Source organism: Diabrotica virgifera, chromosome 8 (genome assembly GCF_917563875.1).
Source record: "Diabrotica virgifera virgifera chromosome 8, PGI_DIABVI_V3a".
Taxonomy (NCBI): Eukaryota; Metazoa; Arthropoda; class Insecta; order Coleoptera; family Chrysomelidae; genus Diabrotica; species Diabrotica virgifera.
Window position 1 is genome coordinate 146,811,888 of NC_065450.1, and position 11,108 is coordinate 146,822,995.

The 11,108-nt window shown below is 31.3% G+C and overlaps 1 long non-coding RNA gene across 1 annotated transcript; it reads right to left on the reverse strand.

The window, feature by feature from the left end:
• Nucleotides 1-2,663: 2,663 nt before the first annotated feature.
• On the reverse strand, nucleotides 2,664-5,003 carry LOC126889769 (uncharacterized). The gene is made up of 3 exons (XR_007700167.1): nucleotides 4,559-5,003; nucleotides 3,766-3,923; nucleotides 2,664-2,823 (listed from the first exon to the last, which is right to left on the reverse strand). It is a non-coding gene; the product is annotated as an uncharacterized LOC126889769 (long non-coding RNA).
• Between the last annotated feature and the right edge of the window lie 6,105 nt (nucleotides 5,004-11,108).

The window sequence follows — 11,108 nt, forward strand, 5'->3', positions numbered from 1 at the left end:
TTCTCAAATTACCGATAACCAACATATCATTTTATTATAAAATTTTAATAACTATTTTATTATTAATTTTATTGTTGTTCTGAAGCTATTTCCTTGTGGCATTTTTATGATTAAGTATTTATATGGGAAATAAGCCACAATTAAAATGAAAAAAATAATTTTATTAACGTTTCGACGCCCAAATCGGGTGCCGTTGTCAAAATACTATTTTGATTTTTTTTGTTTTGTTGTCAAAATTTATTTTGCCGTTGTCAAAATTTAACAGGTATTTTGACAACGGCACCCGATTTGGGCGTCGAAACGTTAATAAAATTATTTTTTTCATTTTAATTGTGGCTTATTTCCCATATAAATACTTAATTAATTTTATATTTTAACAACAAATTCTTTATAAAATTCTAATCAGATTCTTTATAAAAAGCTCTGCATTATCTCAAAACGAAGATTCAATCGTAATATATCACATTTTACCAACTTTATACGAGGTATGTCGAAAAATATGAATTTCTCTCTAAGAGTTAAGTGTCATGATGACATCATTTAGATGGCTGGCATTCGCTAGAAATTGCCTATTCAATAAAGTGAAAAAAAGAGAAGAGGAGGGAGCACCCCTCTCAGATGTCAATTTGAACCATGTGCTTTATTAATTTTATTTCATCCTATAATTACCCAATTAATCGAAACAAAAGTAAGTAAGCACACAAATATAATATGGCGCAGTCATATTTCGTTGTCTTCGCACCCTAAGGAGAATTGATAAATAATAATACTTTGTAAATTTGACTTAACCTCCAAAATGAACGACCACATTGTTCCAGTAACAGAACTGTGTTTTGATGGTAATATGAGAGATAATTGGAGTTTTTTCGAACAAAAATTTAATATATTTTTGGAAGCCAGCAAGCTTAATGAAGAGACCGATAGTTTGCAAGGCAGCGTACTGTTGAATCGAGTTGGAGATCGGGCTCTTCGTATTTATAACAATTTCGAGTGGTCTTCAGATGAAAAGAAAACGTCTTGTAAAGCTATTCTAAAAAAGTTTAAAGAGTACTTTACACCCTCAAAAAATGTCACATATGAGCGATACTTATTTTTTACTCGAGACAAGATAGGGTTAGAGACATATGACTCATATGTAACAGAACTGAGACAGCTTGCAAGTACCTGTGAATTCGACACTCTAACTGACAGTTTAATACGTGATCGTCTAATCCTTGGAATCTCGGATGTTTCGTTAAAGGATAGATTGTTACGAGAACAAGGTTTAACACTGAGCCGAGGATTAGAAATATGCAGAGCTGCTGAGGTGGCAGCAAGACAGTTGAGCGTTATTAGTGGGGCCAATAGTAGTCAATCATTAGAAGTTCTAGAAATACAAAAACAGAAAAAACATCAATCAAATAGAAACCAGCAGCCGAAATCTGCTCCTCAGTATACCGGTCAGTCTCAGATACCGGTATCCTGGTCAGTCTTACCGAAATCATCCCCAGACGTCAGGAAATCAAAAGATCAGTAACAATTTTATAAAAAACTGTTATAAGTGTGGTTCTAATCATAGTTTAAACAAGTGTCCGGCTTATGGATTACGGTGTAAAATTTGTAATAAGTTTAACCATTTTGCAAAAGTTTGTAATGCTAATAGTTATAGAAACAGAGTCCATAATGTAAATGTCCATCAAAGTGATACCGATTCAGATTCTGATTTTTCGCCAGATCAGTTTTTTCTAAATAATATAAATGAAAAGTCTTCAGAAAAGTGGTATGAAGACTGTTTTATAAATAATAAAATAATTGTATCTTTTAGATTAGACTCAGGAGCAGACTGTTGTGTTTTGCCATACACTTATTATAAAAAATTAAATATTCAAACTTCTGAACTTACTAGTAGCACCAATAAGATTACTGATTATAATGGAAAAATAATAAATACAGTAGGAAGTGTATATTTAAAAGTCAGGCAATGCAAAAATAAAGAAAATATAGCTAAATTGAAATTTTATCCCTAATAACACAAAACATTCCATGAATGTTCCTAGAATGTACACACAGGACATTGAAAACATTCCTGGAATGTCCCCAAATGCACACGAATGTCCCTGGAAAGTACCAGGAAAGTGCTGTGTCAGCATTTTAAATATTCTTAGAATGTTCTGTTGGAACATTCCATGAATGTCTACGAATGTTCTTTGGACATTCACAGTCTATTTTATAGACTGAATGTCTTGTTGGAACATTCCATGAATGTTCTTTGGACATTCACAGTATATTTTTAGACTGAATGTCTTGTTAGAACATTCCATGAATGTCTACGAACGTTCTTTGAACATTCACAGTATATTTTTTAGACATTCACTGAAATATATCGTCAGTAATGTGACAATACCTCCTGTATGTTTTTTCATGAGGTTTGCAGGAGACGAAAAACATTTTTTAAGGTCACTTTCTGGTTTCGTACGTATTCTGACTTTTTTTGTAGTAAATAGATAGTTGAATTTACTGCAAAACAAGTCAAAAAATATATGAAAACAGGAGGTGGCCGAAACAAGTTTTTAGTCTATCTTACAAATCTCTTGAAAAAAACAGATAGGAGGTACTGTCACATCACTGACAATATATGGCCATACCAAATAATACATCCTTGATAAATATAAACGTTTTTATTGCAAAAAATCTTTACATACATTTTTTAATGTAATTTGCTGACATTCCTAAATATTATAAAAAAATGTGTCACATTTGCTTTGTAAACCTTTCTTTTGCTTTTCGTAGCCACATATTCCGTTTCCTTTCTGGTTTTTTGTAGACCACTTCTCTCAGCTGATTCTAAAAGAAAATAAAATAAAAGGTAATTTTTCTATCCTTTACAATTAACAATCAGAAGAAATATTATTTACAGGTAATAATATGCATAAATAATAATAATAAAAAAATAAATATTAAATAATATTTAAATAAATAATAAATAATATTTAATAAATAAAATAATAATAATGAACATTTTGTATTTTGACAACGACATCCGATGTGGAAGTAGAAACCTTAATAAAATTATTTTTTCAAGTAAATTGTGGCTTATTTCCCCATTAGAATAATTAATTACAAAAAAGCCACAAAGAAATAGATTTTTCACAAACAAATAAGTATTTAGTATTCATTATATTTATTGTTTTTATTATTTACTTTAATGTCCTACTGGTACATTATTTGACAAATAATGACATTTCGAAGTCTGTTAAGTACGATATAACGCCCTTGGGCATTAAATTTAAATAACGACTTAGATACTGTCAAGTTGACAAATATCAACCTAAGTAAAACTATGGTTACCACAATTACGTTACTACTGTTACTGGTAAATGTACTTATTTAAAAACTAATCAATTCAAAATTCATTCAAATTTTTCGCATATAAAGAATAATTTAGTCGGGCATTAAACGTTGAAGGCACCACAGGTATTATAATAATAATGCTTTCGGTCAACGTATATCCCTATAATACCCTTGGTACCTTAATAACTGTAACATAAGATTATACCTTAATTCTTGTTTTCGATTTCTGATGTTTTTATTTATTTACATTGAATATTAATCTGTTTTGTTGTATAATCTACTTCGCAATAATTATGTGATATATTTGACTTAAAATGAATTCAAAAATTTTTTGTAGTTGGGCAACAATGTCAACTTAGATCTCCGATGTAGATAATGAATTACAACAGTATCTATATTGTACGGACTGTATTATTAATTAGGTTATGCATATACCTGTGTGACATAAGCTATTGGAACAGCACAGTCTCTCAAACGAACAGATGAAAGTGAAGTTCTGTCAATATCTTTTTCTAAAAAGTGTTTTGAACATACTCCTCTATTAACAAATCTGATCTATACTTCATGTCTTCTTCGCAGGATCTTCTGGAAAGCTAAAAATACAAAATATATGCATTACTAAGCATTATTAACAAATTTTAGTTTTAAATAAAAAATATGATTAATGAACTCACAAAATTATTATAAAACAGCTTAGAAATTGTTTATTAGTATAGTCGGTTCCCCAAACTCAGACACAACTGGCTAGTGATTTTAGTAGGTAACTTTTTTTGTTTTTGGCCAATTTTGCCAAAATTACAGTAATTAGTACTGAGACTGAGTTTAGCAAATCGACTATATTATTCTGTGTATTCATTAGTTGGTACTGCATATTATAGTGTGTGGTCTACCATCCTATTTATAAAGGCATACACTAGCAAAAACGCAAAAAGAATTATTTTAGTTTTACAAATCCTTTTGTTATTACCTATCTCTATTTACTATTTTAGTTAGGAATAAGCGAAGTTTGTGGCTTATTCACAATTATTATTAAAATAATAAATGGATATGACCAATTATTAACTTATAAAATAAAATAATAATTCTTCTGATTTATGCCTTTTATTCACTTTGTTATATCTACGTTACTTAAAAGATTTTTTATGAATAGTATTATTAGGGTATTAATAGTATTAATTTATTTTCTGAAATACAGGGCATGCTTTCGTTTACATATTTGCATACTAACCTTTTAATAGGGCTTTTCATTCAGTCATTTGTTTTGAGCTTCTGTCATAATTGAAACGTTATTCCTGCAGATTTTTTTATCTACATTTGTTTCTGCTACTCCAACTGCGTTAAAAACAGGACACCATTTTATGCACTATGTTAATAATACTATTAAAGCTATTATAAAAGTATCCGAATTAAAAAAATATTCTTAAAAAGCACAAATAATACAAACAACTAAAAACAATCCACGGCAAGGCAAGGTCGCCAAGATGAAGATGCCAAGATGGCCGAAGCGAGGTCGTTGGTTGGTCGTTTTTAGTCACGTGATGCCCTCTCAAGCGCCATGCACAAAAATATATGCACGGCGAATTTGAAAATGAACGCAAAAGAAATAAATATAAATGCCTCTCTTGGGTTTTGCATAAGTTATAAGTATTTTTTTTATTAACAAAATCGCATTCCAAATTGAATATTCGCGAACAATAATTTTTATTACATTTGTATGTTTATAATCTTGGGAAACTCTTTAAATTTGACATATTATTGCACTGTAGGCCTAAAATGTCACTTAGTTTGTCTGGTATGTTATAAGTAATGTTGTATCTCTTACACGTATGTATTATTTCGCAACTTAAAATATAGGAACATTGGTAGTATGTTCACAGAATGTCTTATGGTAACATTCCAGGAATAATTTAAACAGATGTTCACCGAATGTTCCCTAAATGTCCAGGACATTCAAATATTGATAGAACTTTGGTAGTACATTCCTGGAATGTTGTGTGTTGTTAGGGATATTGTTAAAACACATAATGATGCAATACTTGGCCTTGATGCCTGTATAATGTTAAATTTAATTCAGAAAAATAATATTAATGTAATAAATGATAATTTACACAATGATATTGAGAGTATTAGTCAAATAATTCATGAATATGATGATGCTTTTAGGGGTGTAGGATGTTTGAAAGGTAAACATACCATAAAAATTGATGAGAAAGTAGCCCCCAGAGTCCATCCACCTAGAAAGGTACCATTTGCAATGCATGACAAACTGATGGAGAAACTGAAGGAGCTGGAAAGACTTGAGATAATTAGAAAAGTGACAGAACCAACGGATTGGGTAAATTCTCTTGTAATAGTTAATAAAAAAGCTAATAATGATATAAGAATTTGTATGGATCCTAAAGATCTTAACAATGCTATTAAGCGTGAGCATTTTTATATCCCTACACTTGATGATATTTCTAGTCGACTAAAAGGTTCTTGTCATTTTTCTGTCTTGGATCTTAGCAACGGATTTTGGCATATCCAGTTAGATGATAACAGCAGTAAACTATGTACATTTAATACCCCATTTGGTCGATATCGTTTTTTAAGAATGCCAAATGGCATAGCTTCAGCTCCTGAGGTTTTTCAAAAGAAAATGCAGCAATTATTTGAAAATGTAGAAATAGGGTTATATTTTGATGATTTATTAATATATTCTGATACTCTTGAGGGTCACAATAAAAAATTAAAACAGGTTTTAGATATTGCTAGAAAAAATAATATAAAATTTAATAGAGATAAATGCAAGTTCGGGTTAGCTTCTGTAAATTATATGGGATATAATATTTCTAAAAAGGGTCTGGAACCTGATGAGAAAAAAATTGAAGCTGTTACTAAGATGCAAAGACCAAGATCTGCAAAAGATGTACAACGATTCTTAGGTGTTGTAAATTATTTATGTCGTTTCATACCTAACTTTTCTGAGCTTACAGAGCCATTAAGACTTCTGACAAGAAAAAATATTTCTTTTCATTGGGAAAACCAACAGGAAACTGCTTTTCAGAAATTAAAAAAGCTGTTAGTTGAAGCACCTATCCTACAGTTTTATTCAGTAAAATGTCCTGTAGTGATTTCAACAGATGCCAGTCAGTTTGGATGTGGTTCTGTTTTACTACAAAATAATAAACCTGTGGCATATGCCACGAAGGCTTTTACACCAACTCAGAAAAATTATGCAGTAATTGAAAAAGAGATGTTGTCTATTGTTAATGCTTGTTTGAAGTTTCACCAGTATATTTTTGGTCGTGTTGATGTGACAATCGAGAAGGATCACAAGCCTCTTGTTTGAATCAAATAGATGAAATAGAGAATGTGGAAAAATCCCCTTACGAACAATTCACACATCCACCATTTCGGGCTGGGAAAAATTTTTCGAATAGAATCAAAGATCCAAACACCAGTTCTTAGAAATGTGTTTCGCCCTCTTCAACCTCTCTGGGCTCGTCGGTAAAGACAAGAGGTTGAATATCTTTAGACACATTCTAATCAAAAAACAACATTCGAGACCTAGACATAGAAGGTGCGTAAGTCTACGGCAAATCCGACAATGACAGTCTCAAGTTTTAATTCCCTAATTACTTAAAGTAAGTAAAATATATGTTTAAAAACATAAGATGTAGATCTTTGAAACACACTCAGTGAACCAAAGATCCAAGGTTATTGGTTTAACGACCACTCGTACGAAATCAAATAGATGAAATAGAGAATGTGGAAAAATCCCCTTACGAACAATTCACACATCCACCATTTCGGGCTGGGAAAAATTTTTCGAATAGAATCAAAGATCCAAACACCAGTTCTTAGAAATGTGTTTCGCCCTCTTCAACCTCTCTGGGCTCGTCGGTAAAGACAAGAGGTTGAATATCTTTAGACACATTCTAATCAAAAAACAACATTCGAGACCTAGACATAGAAGGTGCGTAAGTCTACGGCAAATCCGACAATGACAGTCTCAAGTTTTAATTCCCTAATTACTTAAAGTAAGTAAAATATATGTTTAAAAACATAAGATGTAGATCTTTGAAACACACTCAGTGAACCAAAGATCCAAGGTTATTGGTTTAACGACCAATTTGTGTTTCAAAGATCTACATCTTATGTTTTTAAACATATATTTTACTTACTTTAAGTAATTAGGGAATTAAAACTTGAGACTGTCATTGTCGGATTTGCCGTAGACTTACGCACCTTCTATGTCTAGGTCTCGAATGTTGTTTTTTGATTAGAATGTGTCTAAAGATATTCAACCTCTTGTCTTTACCGACGAGCCCAGAGAGGTTGAAGAGGGCGAAACACATTTCTAAGAACTGGTGTTTGGATCTTTGATTCTATTCGAAAAATTTTTCCCAGCCCGAAATGGTGGATGTGTGAATTGTTCGTAAGGGGATTTTTCCACATTCTCTATTTCATCTATTTGATTTCGTACGAGTGGTCGTTAAACCAATAACCTTGGATCTTTGGTTCACTGAGTGTGTTTCAAAGATCTACATCTTATGTTTTTAAACATATATTTTACTTACTTTAAGTAATTAGGGAATTAAAACTTGAGACTGTCATTGTCGGATTTGCCGTAGACTTACGCACCTTCTATGTCTAGGTCTCGAATGTTGTTTTTTGATTAGAATGTGTCTAAAGATATTCAACCTCTTGTCTTTACCGACGAGCCCAGAGAGGTTGAAGAGGGCGAAACACATTTCTAAGAACTGGTGTTTGGATCTTTGATTCTATTCGAAAAATTTTTCCCAGCCCGAAATGGTGGATGTGTGAATTGTTCGTAAGGGGATTTTTCCACATTCTCTATTTCATCTATTTGATTTCGTACGAGTGGTCGTTAAACCAATAACCTTGGATCTTTGGTTCACTGAGTGTGTTTCAAAGATCTACATCTTACCTCTTGTTGGAGTTTTTAACAAACCTCTAGTGGATGCTCCAGCTAGACTTCAAAGAATGCTTGTCATGTTACAACCATATAGTTTTACTATTGTTTATAAGAAAGGTAAGGATATGTTTTTTGCTGCTGCCTTAAGTAGGGCTTTTCCAAAATCATATGATGAAACATTTGAAAATAAATTCAGTGAAATTGAATCACAGCTTCTAAGCATTACAGAGAGTTTCCCAATTTCAAATTGTAAAATTAGAGAGTTTCAAAAACAAACTGCAGAAGACCCTCATTTAATACAACTCATGAAATTAATTACAGAAGGATTCCCTGATAGTAAATACATAAATCAAGAATTTCAAAAATATTTGCCATTTAAAGATGAACTAAGTGTAGTTCAAGGTATAATTGTAAAAAATAATAAATTGCTTGTACCTAAACATCTAAGGGAAGAAACCCTGGATAAATTACATATGTCACACCAAGGAATACAGAAAACAAAATTATTAGCTAGGCAATATTTTTTTTGGCCAGGAATGTCAAGAGATATAGAAAATGTTGTGAAATGTTGCAATATTTGCCTATCAGAGAGAAAATGTAATCAGAGAGAACCTTTACTGCCTCACACCATTCCTGACCTCCCTTGGGATAAAGTCGGAATTGATTTATTTGTTTTTAATTCACAAAATTATATTTTAGTGGTTGACTATTATTCAAAATTCGTGGAAATGTCTGCTTTAACGTCACAAACTAGTAATAGAGTAATACAGTTCTTAAAACAAATTTTTTGCAGACATGGAATCCCTACAGTTGTGTTTTCTGATAACGGGCCTTGCTTTTCTTCTATGGAGTTCAGTCGTTTTGCTGCAGAATGGGGGTTTTCTCATAAAACATCTAGTCCCCATTTTCCTCAATCCAATGGTCAGGTAGAAAGATTTGTACAAACTGCAAAGTCAATGTTAAAAAAGGCATTCAAATCTAATGAAGATCCTTATTTGTGTATATTAGATTTAATGAATACACCAATATCAGATAAAGTTCCAAGTCCTGCTGAATTGCTATATAGTCGCAAAGTTAGAACAACTTTTCCTGTATTAAAATCAAATTTGAGACCACAAGTGGTAAAAAACAATGTACGGAAGGAATTAACACAAAGGCAAAATCAATATAAAAAGTACTATGATAAAAATACTAAAGAATTGCCTGTATTAAAAATTAATGATCAAGTTAAAGTAAAAAATTTTAATGAATCTAACAAAGAAAAATGGCTAGATGGTATAGTAGTTGAAAAACTGTCTAATCCGAGATCATATAAAATAAGATTATGTGGAACTAATAATGTTGTAGTAAGAAATAGAGCTCACCTAATAAAAGTAGAGTTGAAAAATGTAAATTCAGGTGAAGCTTCATGTAGTTACAATCAGTTTCAATATGATAATGCACCTTCTGCAAATAGCACACACATACGCGACACTGTTGAAAATTCATTAAATTCAAGTGTAAGTTCTAATCACTCTTCCAGATGTGATACAGATTTATCAGATCATGAAATAAATAATTCAACTGTAATCTCTGAGCATACATCTTGTAGAACAAGATCTGGGCGAATTGTTAGACCTCCTGTTCGACCTAATTTATAATGTGTAAGCAATGTATTTTATGATTTTATAATTTGGTAATTAACTTTCTGCTAAACTTTAATCATAGTGTATAAGCTGTTTATCTGTATATGTGTGTATATATGTGTATGGGTCTACATGTTTATTATTGTAATAGCTTCTAAGTTCTTGACATGTTCTTTTCCAGCGAATGTTGAATTATTATCTTAGGAAGGGAGATGTCATGATGACATCATTTAGATGGCTGGCATTCGCTAGAAATTGCCTATTCAATAAAGTGAAAAAAAGAGAAGAGGAGGGAGCACCCCTCTCAGATGTCAATTTGAACCATGTGTTTTATTAATTTTATTTCATCCTATAATTACCCAATTAATCGAAACAAAAGTAAGTAAGTACACAAATATTATATTAAGTACCTTTATAATTCACAATATTTCAACTGGAATGATATAATTGCATATTTAAACATAGTTTTTAATTGCGAACAACTTTTTATAATAAAATTTTTCAATATTGTAAAATATAAAGGTGGTATAGGTACTATTGAGCGAAATTAATATTTTTTGATATACCTACCTCGTATAAAATCAATAAAATTTAATATCTGATTATTGCAACTTAGGTTTTATACCATGCAGAGCATTTTATGAAGAATAACTTTTTTTCGTAATATAGATATGTAATAAAAAAGTGTCCCGTAGGTTCCATGCTACGCAAACACACTGTATAAGAAATCAAGAAAGAATTGTTTTAACATTTACTATTTTTAAAGCTGGTTATTAAATGTATTGTAGGTACAGAAAACAACAAAATAAATTATTTATTTGGAATGGGTCTGTATACCAATAAAGATGAGAAATGTAAGTTGTTATGAACAGTGAATGATAACGCTAACACAAAAAAGTTTTTGTTAAATAAGTCGTATTTAGTAGTAGGTCTGGATCCCGCGTATGAAAAAAAAGTTGATTAATAGCAAGCTGAAAATTTGTTAATAGCTTAAGGGTGTCTAGTCGGACAAACTTTAATATATGGGAACACTGGAACAGGGGAAGTTTTAATTGTGGAACAGGTTAAAAATTTGTAACGGTCAGACCACGAAAACGGTACATGTATTTTGTCCGACAGAACAGACTTAAACTCTCCGAACAGAGATTAAACTCTCATGCAAAAATCAGACTGCTATTTATCACCAAATGGGCGTTTTAATGAGTGTTCCGTAGAACATGTCAAATGACAGG